The 18,074-nt window shown below is 33.4% G+C and overlaps 1 protein-coding gene across 1 annotated transcript in view; it reads left to right on the top strand.

The window, feature by feature from the left end:
- ZNF385D (zinc finger protein 385D) overlaps nucleotides 1-18,074 on the top strand; it is a 428,814-nt gene that overhangs the window by 392,386 nt on the left and 18,354 nt on the right. The window lies entirely within an intron of this gene.

Genomic DNA, 18,074 nt, shown 5'->3' with positions numbered 1-18,074 from the left:
TGAGGCAATAGTTATCATTCCTAATTTTTTCAACTCTTGTATTTAAACTAAACACATCATTTAGATGAAGCTTTGCATCATAGAATGCATTTATTCAAATGAGCATCACTAATGCGTTGCACAATAGCTTTTTAACTACCAGAATTTTCATTCCTCAATTTAAATAGGCCAATTTAGGTCCTCAATGTCATTGTCACCAAAATTAAACCCCATAACAGCTTCAAAAACTAATCTCCAGTCATTGCCATGACCCTCCTTTGCCATTTTAAGTGCAAAAATTACACAATTAGTTATACCTGGAGGGAAAAAAAAATAGTATTTGAGCATTTATTGTATGGATTGATTGAGTTAATTGCATCTGTGTTTATTAAAATACTAAATGTAGCCTAAAATATTTAGGCTATTTTTAGCAATATGATAGAATTAATTTGTTACCTGGTCTAGGAAAGAAAATAGATTAGTTGTGCACCAAAATGATAACTCTGGTTTGCACCATCACTTAGCATGCAAATGAAACAAACTCAGCTGTTATATGGGCAACCATATGACATCAAAGAATGGCCTCCTTTAATTTAAAAAGAATTTATATCAACCCTTTAATATAAAATAAATACATTTGATTTTGAAGACTCATTTGATTATGAAACTGTAGTGGACAAATGTAATATGTGTCTTCAAGCAGGCACATGCTGTGAAACAGTGAATGAGCAGATTTAGAACAGACAGAATATACATTAAACAGGCATATCATGTCAAATATAGATGACGAGTAATATCTGCATGTGACAGTAGACAATCAACGAATTAAACTCAATATTATGTATAAGTGAAGATAAAAAAGTAAACAGAGGACTGATAGTGTTTTAAGAGGAGGATAGAGTGCAATGCAGAGCAAATTATTTTAATGCTCCAAGGGGCTTTTAAGATTGTGTTTGGACAGCTGTGTGCAGTTTTGAGCACATGTATAATCTAATGTGTTAGGCAGAGATTTAAAAGGTTCACAATAAGAATGAGTCATGTTCAGAGGACTTGCACATGCAGAAAGCCCAGCAAAATGAGACAAGCAAAACTAAGAAAGCTCTTTAGATAAACCTATTTTTCAGGCTTCCAAGGTGCTATAGATTGTAAGGACTAAAGCATGTTAAATCTTCTGGTGCCACTAAGGTAAAAGGGTTAAAGACCACATGATGAAAGTTAAAATGTAATGCCTGGTCAATTTGTATCATCAGTATGCTATAGATAGTGGTAAATATGTTTTGACTTGGTTTCCAAGTTACTTCATGTAGAATATTTCTGCCATAATTCACCATGAATTATTTTCCTTTTAGTTTTGGGTGAGAAAAATGGTATGAAAAGGTAAAAAATATATACATTGCATCAGAAATTATGCTTTTTGTTGTTGTTGTTATTTATCTGGACATACATATGAATATCTTATTATATATGTTTTTTATAAAAAGCTGAAGAAAGCTGACTGAGGTGATCATAATTATTCAGTGACTTAAGCACTGGGTCCACAGCCAGATCAACGTATCCAAGTCACCATCGTCACCATCACGAAAAGATTATAGTAAATACCAGTGCATTGAAATTTTACAGCAGTAAATTTGACAGATACATAGGTGAACCAATGCTGAGATGCTGTAGTTAATTTTATTCAGGAAACACATATTGGGACTAAGGATCTATGCTGGTATCCCCAAAGGGACATTGAGGTGGTAGCCTCTCATACTAGCTGGGATTTTGAGAGGAAGTGACCATTTTCAGTTAAGCTGTTGGTGTGTGTGAGGCCTGCTCTGAGCATATCTCTCCGACAGACTCTCAAAATGAGTATTTAGAGATGGAAATGCTGAATTATGGATTCCAAAAGGCTATAAGACTGCTCACATTAGCAGACGACACTGCTTTGGCAATTTTCTACTACTAAATTAATTAAGCAATTAAATTTAAGTCTATTTGGAAAAGTTTTGTTTTTGTTGTTTTCTTGCTGTGGTCCCCAAATTACAGCTGAACTGTTCAGTGCTCAGACCCTATCGGTGTGTGATTCTTTGGTCAGCAGTTTTACCATGCATCTGGATCCTCAAATGCAAAATTAGGACATGCAACACAGAGCTAGGAGCCTATCTGTTCTGAGATTAGAAGAGATGGACATCCAGTGACACTGTTCAGTCCTCACAGCCCAAAACTTTCTAGTAAGTTGATGGTAGATACCCTGACATTATGATGTAATAAAACATAACAGCAATAGTTAGAATAGGATATAAGAGAATAAGCATTACATGTCAGGAAAGATTATTTGATCTTTTGGTTAATATTTTGATGTTGAGAGAGATTTTTCTAATCCAGACAGGTCATTCTTGTTTCTGTTTCTTACTCATCCCGCCTTACGAATTCTCCATCCCTCCCTATGCATTCTGAAATGATAGCATTCCACCTGCTTCTCATTCCTCATAGCTGTCAGGCTTAAAAAACAAAACAAAACAAAACAAAAAACTGCTTCTTCCGGAGGCTGCCCTGTTTAATGTTCTTTTCTTGTCTTGCTAATGATGTCAGATAGGATTACTTACTCCATTTTCTGTCTGTGGTCCTAAATTGAGATTGTATGTAAAGGCTGTAAAACAGTTTCTGTCCTGCTCTGCCTAGTTTGAGGCTACAGAGTTGAGTTTGTTTCTTTTTTCATTTGAACAACATTTTAACATATTTATGCAGACAAATCTTTTTTTTTTATAGATCTGTCTGTACCTCAGGGAACCAGGGAGAGAAAGTAATGGTGATGTTAGTCATAAACCTTGTTTGAAAGAGCTTTAAAAATTAATTTTTTGATCTTTTAAAACCTGTTTGTCTAAGAATTTTTCTAACTTTGAAACAGAAGTTGTGTCTCTTTTGCACAGCTTTGGGTTTAACTCACCCTCTAGACACAATACTGTGATTTTCCCTAGGGAGAGGCCCTACCGAAAGGGTGGTGTTACTGTGTTGTTTTTGCTTGGTTGTTTTTAATTTGTTTTTCCTTTCAAACTGATAGTGTCAGCTACTGTTGGAGACAGAATATTGAACTAGATGGACCATGGATTATTTTCGAGTGGTGTAAAATTCCTTTTTATATCACAACACAGTGTTAAAAGGATCTTAAATGCATTATTGCTTGTCTGTCTTACATTGTAGACTGGTTATTTTTGAAGAGAAATTTCATCATTCCGCATTTGTTAGAATGGAAGTAGATATCTCTAGCTGTGGTTCTTTGGGGATATTTTTTTTGGCAAACCATTACTCTTTGAAGATCTGCATTCACTGCTTGAATGGTATACACAGATCTGGGTGAGAGAGATAAGCAGACAGAGAAAGGGATGAGATGATCAAAAATGCATGATAAATGTCTGGATTTGAAATTTATCATGTGCACCCCAAACATGCAATGGCCTTTATCCTGCCTGGAAGACTGGCATAATGCTAAAATTACAGAACTATCTTTCCTCTGCTAACTTCACTGCAATAAGCTTAAATGTTTTCTTATAAACCAAATAAGAAATGTTTTCTTATAAACCACTTCCTTTTTATTTCAGAGTATATTTATCTCTTTATATAAGGTTGGGAGCAGAAGGAAAGAGGAGTTGTGGTATTTTTAATTTCAGTTGAGAATGTTTTTGAGAATTTAAATTTTAATTTCAATTGAGAAGGTATGGAACAGCCAAGTTCCTCAGTTTCTGAATTCAGGAAAGATATTTGGAAACTCAGATATATTTGGAAATATATCTAGGAAAGATATTTGGAAACACTACAATTCAAAATATTTTTTAAAATTCTCATTTTCTTTTTCTTTGTCATTTTCTTTTCCTTTCTTCTTTATTAACAGTTGTGTTACTCTTTTTCATCTGCTTCATATTCCTGCACACTTACAGACTTGAATACACATGATGCAAACGTAACTCAATATTTTCTGTTATTTTATATAGAAAATATAAATTTTTATATTTTCTATATAAAAATTTTTATATTTTCTATATAAAATATAGATTTGTGATTTTTAAGGTATTTTAAATGAATACCCACTTTTTCCACATATAAACAAACAAGCAAACAAACAAAAACTTTCTGTTTCTGATACACGGTGTATCAGAATTTTGAATATGAGTATTGTTCAGTGTATATTTTTGCTAAGCACATCATTTTATTTAAGTTCTAATCATAAAACTAAAAACATGTAACATAACCAGACATGAGGGGGAGAAAAAAAGTAAACAAAAATTGACTTTTGTTTTTCAATGCTTTCAGAAAAAAAAAATAAATCATATTCAGGATTCAGTTTTTGTGTTTTGTCTGTTTGTTTTTTCTTTGTTTTATTTTGTTTGCTAGAGTAATTTTTTAGCCACAGTGCACCAATAAGCATATCAAGAAAAAGTTACCAGTAGTGAGTTGTATTAGAGTCTCTGATAATCCCATGATTTAGCAGTCCAATATGCTTAAAACACTATTCTTATGGTACCATGGTACCAACATTATACTTAGAAAATAGAGGGTGGCTTTAAACAATGAATAGCTAGCTGTGGGTATTAAAATGAAAAAGAAAATGAGTCTTAATGAGTATTTTGGATATGGTTTTTAAGACTCTCCCTTGTCAGAAAGGAAGAGTGCTGTTTCTCTCAAGATGTTTGTTGAAATTGTCAATTGTGTACTCCAGTGAAACAGTGAGGTCTGTGAAACTGCGTGATGTTAGCAGCGTGATGTTTTGAGTAGAGCTGCCTGTTCTGTGGTGCAGCAGTGGCACTGCTTGTGGTCCCTTCTTTCCAGAGAGCTCTGCTGTATGAATCCCCAATATCTTTTAAGGGACATTTTCTATCATTTAACAAAAAGGTTTTGCGGTTGCAAAGGAAATTGCGGTTGCATGGCAGGGCTGCTACTTGCTGTATTCATGTGTGTTGTTTATGGACAACAATCCAAAAACAATCAACTTGTAAGTTAATTACCAAAGAGTTTACACTGACAGAGACTAATTTGTCATAGCAAGATGACTGCCAACTAGTTCAGCCAGTCAGACACCACACAAATGGAAATTTTGGAAGGGTTTATCAGGAAAAGGTTTATGTGCTGACCATTTTGTCTCCTTCTCTACTTGCTCTCCATCAATACTGACCTTATCTTTCACTCACAAAGTTTAGGTGGAGAGTAAATTTCATGTACAGCACTCAGTAAATCTTTAGCAAAATGCAATGTGAAACAATTGTGTATATCTCTGTTGTTTTAATGTTCTACGTTATATTGCTGTTTGCTAACGTAACTGTAGAATGTGCATGCAGCAAATTAGAATTAATAAAAACACGTATCCCCCAGAGATATCTGATGGATATCTGAACCTAGAGCTGGTTTTTCAGTTGTGGGAAAAAAAGAATCTGGTAGATGTGATTTTGACAGAATGATAGCTGCCTGCACAGTAAAAAGTTCATGGGAATTAATGCCAAATCTTCTATAAAATGACGTAGTTACCCAAATGAGGTGAAACATTCTGTTCATTGTGATCCTTTTATTATTTTGGACTCTGATACTTCTGAAACATGATTTAATTATCCATATATAGAGAATTACACAGAGAATTATTTTTATTATATTTCAAAACTGGTTCCATTTTCATTTAAATATGCACATGTAGTGTGCTCAGTGTAATCTTTCTTTGCAGCAAAATAAAATAAATATTAATTTTACTTGCATTAAAAATGTATGCTCTTTAACTTGCTTTTTAATTATTTATATTATCTCCTGTTGCTCACCTCAGACCTCAAACATACAAGTAGCTCAAAAAAAAAAAAAAAAAAAAAAGCCACAGAGTTTAAGTTTCATGCTGATCCATGTGCCACTGGGAACATGAGATAACCAATATCTGAACTGTGCAATTCTTTCAAGTACCCCAAGTTACCTCAGAAGGTTTAAGGACTTTTTTTTTTTATATACATGTGTATATATGTATATATATATATAAAATATATATATATGTGCATATTGAGGCTGCCCCATTTTAGTCTAGGACAGATATTACAATCTCTTGTATACTGAAGAGACAGGGCTTTGTTTTCAAATGAATAGAAACATATCCACTATATCAAAAGCTTCAGCACAGCAAGCCATATTTTAACACACATGCAAGAGTTCAATGCAGTTTTGATGTTTAAATTGGTCCAATTTCATTTTAGAGCCACTGGCAGTTCTTGTAGTTCAGTGTAATATCTGACCACTATTTCTCTCAAAAGTGCAAAGACTTAATTTATGTCCTTACCTCTCCATGAGCGAATGAAATACAAATGTGTGGGTAACGTAGGCCAAGTAACATCACACACAATTTTGAGATTAGATGAGAGCGGGTTTTAATCTTGGAGTTAGCTTGGTCACTTCAGGCAATCAGTAATGTAGATAGCTTGAAATTATACAAAAATGCTGTCAATTCCTTCTGAAGTTAAACTCTTTTTTCTAGGGGATGAGAATAACTGATAAATCCTTCTGATATAAGAGAAGAAATACTATCCTTGTCAACTCCAATAGCCTCCAGTAAAAGCATGTGCTCCAAGTATGTATTAGTCACATTCTTTATTGAAGGATGTTCTAAGTCTCCTTGAACATTGATTAGTTTATGTTCTCTTGTCCAGATGCTTTTAATACCATAACGAACCTCTATGCATGATTTAGGTAAATGGTATTAAATTGAAATGGCTACTGTTCATAGGTTTTTGGAATATATTCAATAAGAAGTGAGTCAGCATTCGTGAGTCGTTATGTAGCGTTCTCATCTGATCTATGAAATCTCTACATTGGGTCTGGAGGAGCACAGTCCCTCCCTTAAGAGTTGCACTTACAGAGAAGAGCTGACATCTGTTATTCATTAAGTTGAAAATGGAGAGGGCATCTGTGGATGTATACATGACAGAAGGTAAGAACAACCCTGTCACCAAAAGATACTGGAATATCTGCCTTAAAGGGGATAGAGTTTTGAGGATGTTGTATTATTTGCCTATCCTTATGAAGAAGGATTTAAGCTACCAAGGTAAAAATGAACAAAGTTATTAATTTTCCTGTTGTGAGGCACAAAGATCTTTTCACAGGTAAAAGCAGAAAAAAAAGAGGAAAAACACAACAAAACAACAAAACCCAACCACATTTTGGTTAATACATTTGCTTACAAACTGTGCATTTTTTCTTGCTTTCTATTAACTTTTTAAAATTTTAGTAATGTCTACCTCACAAGTGTGACAAAAGTCATACTGTGAAGCACAACCAAGAAAAAATATCAGTTAGGAAAATAATTTGCAATATACAGTAAAAAATTTGGCAATATAAAGTGGAATTTGGGGTTTTAGGTTTCTAATTGCCCAAGAATAACTCTTAATCTTTTCTTTCCCGAGATAAACATAACTTATTTGTTAAATTAAATGACCTGCTGAACTGTCTTATCAGAAGATACACTAAGTGTTGCTCAAAATATGTCCTTTTTATCTTACTGAAGTATTATCATTGTATTTTGATAGTCTTTTGTTAGGAAATTTCCATATTCCTAGTGTTGCAGTAGATACGATTTTCACTTAATTTCAAAATTGAGTAGCTTAAAAAAAAGGATTGCCCATTTCTCTGGATTGCCACATTTTATTTGTCTGACTAAATTACCAAAATTTGTCAGCAGTTTTCACTTCTTAAAGAAGTATTTATGAATATGAATAAATTCATGTTATTTGAAATTAAATACACTTAATTAATATATATATTTAATATTTTGAATCTCATTTTCTTTTTGGCTACTCAGGGAGTAAAAGTTTCTGTTTCAGTGCATTAAATCTGCATCACATTCTGTCCATTAGGTTGCTTCTTGGTTAACACAGGATTAAGTTTTCCCCTATTTTAGAACCGTGACAAATCAGTGCTTGAGATGAGAACTGGTAATTAAGCCAAATTTGCTGTCTAGATAGAATAATTGATGTATTCAGTGAGGAAGAAATGTAATCTCAAATTGTTTCAGGCAGTTGCTGCCATCAAAGAACTTCTGTTTTTTAATGATCCATTAATGAATGTTTTTTATTCTGACTTGAAGCACCTGAGAAATATATTTATAGACTATATACTCCCTTTCCTTTGTTGTTGTTGTTGCTGTTGTTGTGTTTTTTTTTTTTTTTTTTTTTTTTTTTTTTTTTTTTTTGTTTTTGTTGGTTTTTTTGGTTGGTTTTTTTTTTTTTTTTTGGGGGGGGGGGGAGGAGAGGTTTTTTGGTACCGATACTGGACAGAAGTTTCTAAACCTGTGGTAGAGTAATTCCAAATACACTTTACAACGTTTGTTACTTATCTTGCAGAAAATGTTGAGGTTAATTACTGTTTGAAATACCTGCTATTTTGTCTTAATAAATCACTGAAATTATCATCTGAGAGCTGAATTTAAAAAGATAAAGTAGGTATACCAAAATGGTGGTCACATTGCAATGAGAATTTGCAAAGAAACCTGTGCCTGATCTTTGTATTGAAGAAAAAATTATCATGCTGTAGCTGATGCTCAGTAGTACATACTTGCCAACTTTTTTCTGTGCAAATATCTGGATGGAGAAATGTCTGTATTATTCATGGGTGAAGATCATTAGTAATATTGATATCTTTTCAGTCAGGGAAATCATTCTGGTGCCACATGAAGTACATGTTGATACAGAATTATCCAGGAATATAGTCAGTGCAACATGAGACTTTCTTAAATTAATGACAATATAAATGTTTTTTGTAATGGAGTTCTTACATTTATTCTTTACATTTATCAGTGGACACAATGGTAAGCAGTATTTTTGGCTCTGCCACTGTGCAGTATTCATTCCCTGAACAGTGAAGGTTAACACATGATGGAAAAATTATGTGTCATACAAACGTATGATTTTTGTTTGTTTGTTTTTGTTTTTAAAGCCTGTGATCAAAAGTTTTCCATCAAAAAATGGAAAATCATTCTTTAGTCTTTGTTTTCTTACCTCTTAAAGACCTGAGCTTCTTAGCAGATTGCTTTCTGTGATATTCCTTTTGTCTCTTTCCATGCTGTTTTAGTGTCTATTTTTTTCTTTCACTTCTATTCTTGGAACATCTGTCTCTTCATATGTGCTAGTATCCCTGTATCCCTTGCTTCTTAAAATCTATCCATAAAGCCTGTTTCTCTTATATAGTCTTCCAGATTTTTCCACTATACCCCCCACAGCACACCTACTTCCCCATTTTCTTAATATTCATGATAAATTAAGGGCTAAATATGTTTCTTTTTCCATGATGCTGCAGACACATATAGCTATGCAAAGTATTTTAATCAGTCTGATTGTACTATGTTATGTACTATGCTTAGAATGTATATAAGTAAAAACAAAACAAAACAGACCAAACAAACAAACAAACAAAAACTTTTCCTAGTTTAGAAGTGTTTATTCAGTCTTCACACTATTTTGGTGTAGGTGCAGTAGTTAGATTTTGTACTTCAGAGTTCAGTGAGTGTGTCCCTTATAATAAGGAAGGAAATCCCTGCATACTGAAGAGGCTCACTTTTATGAAGCCCTTGGAAAAAAGTTCAAACTATGTCTTCATAATAATCTGGGTGAATGAGAGGATAGTAGATACTGCTGCTTTTTCCATGTAGCACCTCTTGTTCAACAGCAGATACAAAAACATGCTGATGTTCCAAACCAGTACCATACATCTGCACAATTTTTGTTGAAAAGAGTGGTTTGCAGTATTATAGTCAATGCTTCAATTTGGAAAAAAAAAATAAAAAAATCAGGAAATAAATATTGTAGGTGTTGCTACTACTGCTATTTCAGATGTTTGAAACTTTGTCCTAAACTTGGTTAAATGATCAGAGGTATTCAAGTATAGGAGGGTTAACATGCATAGTACTGCATGTGGACAAGAGCACTCAAAGTAAAATAATGATTTAAGGAGGAAAACAGACAAGCTGTTGCATTAAACTAAGAAAACAAAAAGCATTCATTTAAAGCAAAAACAAATGGTATCTTCTTCATGCAGATTAACAATTTAATATTTAACATAGTGAACGCTGAGGTGTATCCTTCACAGACTGATTCACAAATGGAACCACTGAATACTACTTAGTATCATGTTTTTCTACAAAGGGTTTAGCATCAGTACAATACATGTTGCATATGCTAGAAGTATACCCTAACAGAAGATGGAAATCACTATCAGTGAGGGAAATCTGCCATTCTTGCACAACAAACTATATTGGGCAGGCAGCAAAGATGCTTATGTAATATTAAAAACATCATGTTTTGCGTGTGCATATATATGTATAAAATAATGCAGCATCCTAAACCGTGCAGCTGGAGTAGACATTCTCATGACAAGTGTCTTGATACTGTGAACTTATAGAGCTCTTAGTGATCGGGATTTACTACAGTAAAATTATAGGTAATGATTTTTATTTTTTTTTCTGAGAATTTTCTGAGAATTTTCAAATTTGTGTTTGAAACTTCTATTAGTAATTGCAGACCGAACTGGAGATTTTTCACCTTTAATTTCTTTGAGTTGATTTTATCTGGCAGATCTACTTTCAGTCTAATCATTTGGGGGGGGGGGGGCAACGGGACAGGGGAAGGGGAATGGGGGGAAGCAGGGGGAAGGGGCAGTTGGGGTAAGAGGAGGGAGAGAGAAAGAGCTGAAGAAATGCTACAGGGTTTTCAGTCTTCTGCTTGTGCCATGGCATCCAAAAGGAACATTCTTGGTTATGTAACGTAGGAGTGATTATGCAATTCTTCCCTTCCTACCAGCTGAATATAAAAAGGTCTGATCTGAAGCATTCCTTCTATCTCTATGTTTCCATTACTGTGGTGGTCTGCTCTGAAATCTCTTCTAGAAACTTCATCATATCTGGTGAGAATATTTGTTCTCCAAAGATCTCATTGACTCTCTTTTTGGTCTGGAGTAGAAAATGTTGCATAAAGGACCATCATATTTGGTGAAATTCTGTAAGCGTATAATTTGCAAGACTTTGGTATCATCATTTGATCTACACTTATGAATGAGTTTTCATAGAAATTGGCACATTGCACATACAAGCCAATTTATGTTCCACATATGCAAAGTGATTATTTCCACAACAGAAAAATATATTACACAATAATTAATGAATTTGTAATGCATCTGCACAGTAGGTTGGACAGCTAGCTTTCCAGTTAGATATTTCAAAAGCAAAGCTGTCTACTATGTACATGAATCAATGGCTCATGCAACCCAGTACATAAAACACCAACATGTATTTGAATTTTGCTCTGTTTTCCATTTCCTAGTGGAGAGACAGTTGGTATTAAAAGATCATCTGTGCATGAAGATCAAACTACTCGGCCATTGGTCCCAGCAGAACCCTTTTATAAACAACATGAACAGAAACATGGACAGAAAAAGTTCAAGTCTGACAATCAGGGTAAATTGAGTGAGAATTTTGCAAATTTGACAGGTGATTTAACAGCAGCTGCTGATACTGGTGATACAACCCAGTAAAGTGCAAGGATTTGGTTATTAAAGCAGCAGCCTATGAATTGCTGAGCTGCTATGGAAAAAAAAAAAAAAAAAAAAAAGGAGAATCTGAAAGAATAAAGCCTTAAAAGCCATAAAGTTCAAAGGGGAGAAGACAGCATACATATACAAGATAAATGGAATGTTTTTAAAGGCTGAGTAGATAAACTTTTGAGCTAAATATATATTTCCAGTTTTTAAGAACATTGCTAAGATATTTTTCATAATTTCCAAACTCATTTAATTTACTGTTGCTGATGCCAACATTACCTGTTGGAAGCCTGAAACAACAACAACAAAAAATATTTACCATTTGTTCCCCTCCATCGTGCATGCAGATTGGTTTGTTATTGTATGGATGCTGGCATTATTTATTTTCTTTTTTTAGAAAAAACATCATTGAAGCATTTGTTTTGGAAAAAAACACATATAAAGAACTACATGGACTTTGCTAACAGGTATGAGAAATTATATTCAGAAAAGGTAGGTCACAATTTAGGCCTAAAGGTGTTGTCATACTCCCTTAAATTCAATTGGTTAGTTCCAGTAAGTATAATCTTATATACAAGAAGCTATGGAAAGATAAAAGCACACTACTTTTTTGGAAGAGATCTATTGCAAAATCCTATTTTTTAGACATTTTCATAGACTTTGTTGCTGCAAGAACAATTTACTTTGTTCCATTTTCATTTCTACATATTGAAAAATTCTAATCTGGGGTCTTCAATCTGTGTTTGAATGAACAAGCAGAGTAGGAATCTGGTACCACGAGTTCAACCTGTACTGACTGGAGAGTGCAATCACAGCTATTAGCTGACTCAAGGAGGTCTTGAATTTGTTATGTTTTAGACCAGTATTACCAGTGGCAAACTTAGCAGAAACACTGCATTTACCCACCATACTAAATGAGCAAAAGTGAGATTGTACAAAGTTCTACAGTAGCTTTGATGATTACTGTTGGTAAGAATTAATGTATGTTTTGAGTCATGAAATGCATTCCAGTGATGTAGTCAGCTTGCAATAGACTTTTGTCTACGTGCAATGGAATGAGAAGCCTATTTTTTTGTTTATAGCCTGTATCTTTGAGGGAAATATGCTAAATGCACGTGTTCTAGCCACATTAGTTTCGAAGACACTTTTGAAAAACACTGATTAACCTGATATTTTACTAAATATCACCAAAACTTGCTTTTTCTCAAATGTTAAATGTTATATGGCATCTTTTCAGTATCCTGGTAGAGCAAAGAAGAGATGTTTATCAGACTCATCTCTTTTGGCTCTGTGGCAGCTTTAAAATGATTAATAACTTTAAATAAAAGAATTGATAATCAGCAATACATCTGCATATTTCTTGACATTAGGCACAGATAGGTTATATCTACAATTCCCTTGTCCATATTGTCTTTTTAAATTCTGCCCTATTTACTGACATTTGAAACAGCTGTCACAGCCTGAAGTCACAGTAAGAAAAATGTTACTACATGTGAATGCTTTCCAGTCCAATCCTATTTATTTTTGTAGAATTAGCTAAAAACTTATGTCTGTGGAGAGATGCACTGGTCAGTTGACTAAAATGTGATTAAGGTGTTAGCAAAGCTTGCTTGTTAGCTCTCAAGTTTCTGTGCTGAATGATTAAAAGGTGTGACTGAGGGAAAAGATATATTCACTAGCTTACGTGGTTGCAACAAACCAAGAAATTTCAACTGTGATGAAAACAATGCAATACAAGAAGTTGGAAGTTTGAAATCGGTATACAAAGTTTTTCCAAAGCTGGGCAAATTCTCTGAGATTCTGCCTAAGACAAATATGTTAGAAAAATCATTTGTGAAGTCTTACCTAATATGGGTCTGGAATGTCAGTTACTGTAGACTATGTCTTTAGATTCAAAAGAGCAAAGAGTTTAATCCAGATCATCTTTCCTGGCACAGTTAAGTCCTGTTGTCAGTAAAATACAAGAGGTTACAGTCTGACGATTACATATTGAAATGGACAGTAAGCTGATTTTAAGTCATTGTTTAGTTTTTATATAGGTGTTTTATTGTTTTATTTCCCATAAGTAGAAAAGTAGAGAGGCAAAGACCTAAAAGAGCACAGAAAAAATATATAACAAAGGAAAAAATAATGTGAAATTTTGCTAGTTGCTTGTTTTCAGGAGTTCCACTTTGAATTTCCTACACCAGCATGGTTTTGAGCTTTCTTTCTAAGTGCTATTTATGGTTAGCAAACTAATATTTAAAACATAACCCTAAAAGGGTACAGGCTTACAAAGCATTTATATCCTTAAGGACTGGTTATATTAAAACAACACCCTATGCTTCACTGTTATAGCTAATGCTAAGTCCAGTGTGCCCCAAGGAATCTTTAACCAATATAAAATTGGGAAGTGTGTTCTTTGTACTCTAAGAATTCCTTTATCATCTCAAAGTTTAATCTTCCAGTGCTTATTGTAACATTTGAAAGGCTGGAATATAATCTCTACTATACTAACAAGTATAAACAGAGGGTAGAAGGAGCAAATTTTGTTTTGTTTTATGTTAGTAGTGTTTAGTTTGAGCTTAATTACACTTTTTACCTGCTGGAACTTTCCCTTAATTTCTTACTAAAAGTGCCTGAAAGCATAATAAGAAGTTGTTTTAGAAAACATAGTCTTGGAACACTGTTTGACATCTCTGAGTTGTGATGGTTATGATTGACATACGGACTCTCCATTCCTGCAGATTTTTACCAGCACACTTTCTAGATGGAACCAGTTCAGTCATGTCTACCCTCATCTTCAGATAACTCTTGTCACTACAATTCATTTTATGAGAAGTTGGTATTCAAGTGTTTAACCAGTGTAGATTTCTGACATAGAAATGAAAGATGGAGTATTCTATTCTATTCTATTCTATTCTATTCTATTCTATTCTATTCTATTCTATTCTATTCTATTCTATTCTATTCTATTCTATTCTATTCTATTCTATTATCTGTATTCTATTCTTTGTATGTGTGAACAATGCGCAGCCATTAGAGATCTTGCCTTCACTATTAAAAGGACATGAATGAGATAGTATATCAGTGTGCTGTATGTATAGTAAATAGACTTGAGAAAGTATATGTATAGTAAATAGACTCTGTGAAAATTGGTGGATGGCTTATTTTGAAGTCATTTTCAAAATTACTGGTAAAATATTTGTTTTAATGTGGTACAGTATAAATCCAATATATTTGGGTTGCACTAGTATAATTATTTTCATGCTAATTTAACGTTTCTTAATTTGTGAGGGAGGGGATATATGTATAATGTGTAGTCCTTTGAAGAGGAGATAGGCAGCAGTTTTTACTAATGGTTTCACAGTAGCTGAAGCCTACATTTATTGCTTCAGGCATTTTTCCAACTTTCTTGTTTTCCATTTCACAAAAAAATCTTACAGTATTAGTATTACAAATATATACATTTTTCTTATGGTCATGGATAGAGATTTTGGTTATCTATTGATTTATTTAATCTATAGTTCAGAGGCTTTGGAAGGGATGAACCAGTATTCTCTTTTCTGGTCAGTTTACTGTCTCTCTCTCCCACTCCAAAGAAAAATATAATAATAATGATAATAATAATAATGACAATAATGATAATGATAATAATAATAAGAATAATAATAATTTTCTTTGAGAGATATATAAAATAAATATTATATATAATATTTAATACTATAATTAAATAATATATAATATTTGTAATATTTATACTAAATATAATTATATATTTATTATATATATTGTATTTATTATAAATATATTATAAATATAATATGTATATTGCACACAAACATGCACATATATATTATATACATATATTTAAATATATATATATATATGTATATATCCTAAGACTATAGGTACAGCACCACTACAATCAATTATCTTACAAGATCATGACTCATGCAGTTTTTCTGAAGGAGGGCTAAGCAAGCTCTCTACCTTCGTACAAATCGTTAATGCACCTAGTATGTAAGCAAACCATTTGTGCAAGTGTTGGCCAAAGTCTTTACATTTTGCATGAATTGCATATGCTTTCAGAAATGAACATACTGAAAGGCCCAAACCTGTATTTCATAGCATACATGGCAATTTCAAGTACTGTCATATGGAAAGATTTGTTTCAGAAGAACAGTGCTGTCATCTTTAATGTTTTGTTTTGACTTTTCTAAAATGCTGTGAAGTAAAGTGGTCCTTGCTTACGCCCATTTGTGTTTTTTTTTTTTTTTTTTTTTTATATATATAGTAAGGGTTTTATATAAGGGTTTATATAGTAACTTTTGATTCTGAGAAAGTCTAATGTGGTCTTTCAATGTTAAAGAGATGCTTAAATATTCATGTATTGGATGCTGCTGAAGCTGAAGGGTATTCCAAAGTATGTTTTTGCAGCGGTTATTATTCTACTAATTCAGTCACACTACAACTGCTTTCTAAAATTTTGTAAAGCTAAAACAAAGAATTAAGTTATTAATTCCATATTTTTCATGCAAGTAGCTTTTACATTACTTTAAGTACAGCAGATTTTCCCTGAGCAATTTGAAAAACTTAATCATATGTTTTTGACTATCTGCTAGATATTAAGAAGGCTTAAGCCAGAAGAGGTAAAATACACTTTCCATCAAAAAATAAATAAAACCAAAACTAAACAGATAAACAAAACAAAACAAACAAACAGCAACAACAACAAAACAGCAATCCCCCAGACTTTATAAAAAATTGTTCTGGATTATTATTTTTAACTGGTTGCTCCAATTACTACTCTTCTCCCCCATTCTCTGTGTATTCTGCTCCTCAGTATGTCTTTGAATTGGATTTGTTGAGATTAGATTAACAAATGAGACCAACAGGCTGATGGAAGTGTTAAAAATATTACTTTTATGATTTTAAATAAATTACTGATGCTAAGCTGAGCGAAGGTGTGCCTGTGGAGTAGTGATCTGATTGTTGCAAATCCATGATACTTCAGACTTGCATGTTGATTAAGAACTACTTTTATGGCTGAAAGGCTCTTGAGTCAGTCTATTCTTCTAGACACTGCGTAAACATGAATGTGAAAAATACATTCAGTTATTCATTAAAAACCTGCAATTCCATGCTCTTAAAATAAGGGCAACTTTCAAGCATCTGGTCTTGTATTTGTGCTTTTTTTGGACTCTTATTCATATATTTGTCTCTGTTATAGTGCACATGGGAGAGACATACGAAATGAAAACTGAGCAGTATAGTATATTAAGCTCCTAAAGAGAACTTTTATTGTTTCTCTTTCTCTTTTCTAAGAGCTAACACTGGGTCTGAATAATGTCAGATTTAGTGATCTCTGCATAACTGTTATGTGCAACAAAATAAAAAAAAAAAAAGTTAACAGAGGAAGCTAGGGTATGATCTTGTAAGTGGTGTAGTATTTGCAGCCACATGTAGAAGAGAAGCTGAAACCACTTTTGTTGCTACTGTATTCTGTTGTTAGGAAAAGGAAAATGTAGCACATGTAGAGAATGCCAATTTGGGTCTATCAAATAAATTAATAAAAAACTGTAATTATGATCATTAATATGCTCCCCTACTGGAAAACAAAATGTGAAAAGACCAGCCATTACATAGCTAGCACAGTTTGCAATTATTAGTAGCCCTTCTCCTGTTCCTTAGGGCTGTCTTCTTCAAATGCCCACCATCACCAAGTCACCACTAATCACCAAGTCATACCAAGGGGTCATACCATTCACAATATAGCTACTTTTACTCAGCACATCAGAACCTTTGTCTTGTGGAAGCATTGGGCAAAACTGTCCAACAGAATTAACTGTCTCACTATGTATATTAATGTATGTCAGTTTTAGTTTTCCAAATAAAACCTTTGATATGAACATTACAAAAGAATGCATAAGGGAAGGCCAAAGAACAGCAACAATTAAATGCATCCTCTGAGATCCTGCAAATATTTGCTAAAACTAGTCTTGAGCTGCCATTTTAATGCCAAATTTCATGAGTACATAGCTGCTCTCTTCCTCCGTCATTGCAAAGTAAGAGTAGCCATCTCCTTATTAAGGTCTATTCTGCTAGCTTTGTGCCCTGAAATAGAAATCCAGAGTCATTTTATCTGTATTGGTTAAATCAAATAATATATATATATATTTTAGGTTTTTTTCCTTCAATAAGATTTGAAACTAGGAATGGCATCAAATTGTGCCATTTGAAAATATATTTGTAATTTTCACTGTTTCCCTTATTTGCAAAAGAATTTATATAATTCACCAGATGAACACCTTTGTGCTAGGAAAGCCCTCTTCTTCCATTTTGCTTCTGTGAAGAGCTTGACTCTATGATACCAAATAGATAAACATCCCAAACTGCAAAGCACCAATAACCTCCCTGCTGGGTATTTGTGGATAAAGCCAGGGAGTGAAACTGGAAGAAAGGATGTTGTTTCTGATTCTTCTGACACAGAGAAAATTTGATGAAAAGGAACTCGATAAATTATTGAATGAGACAGGTTTCTCCCACTCTTTGCCTAGTCCCAGGACCAGGCATCCAACCCCACTGTG

This window comes from Aythya fuligula, chromosome 2 (genome assembly GCF_009819795.1).
Source record: "Aythya fuligula isolate bAytFul2 chromosome 2, bAytFul2.pri, whole genome shotgun sequence".
Lineage (NCBI taxonomy): Eukaryota > Metazoa > Chordata > Aves > Anseriformes > Anatidae > Aythya > Aythya fuligula.
Note: the sequence above shows the minus strand (reverse complement) of the source record. Positions and strands in the feature narration are given on the sequence as shown.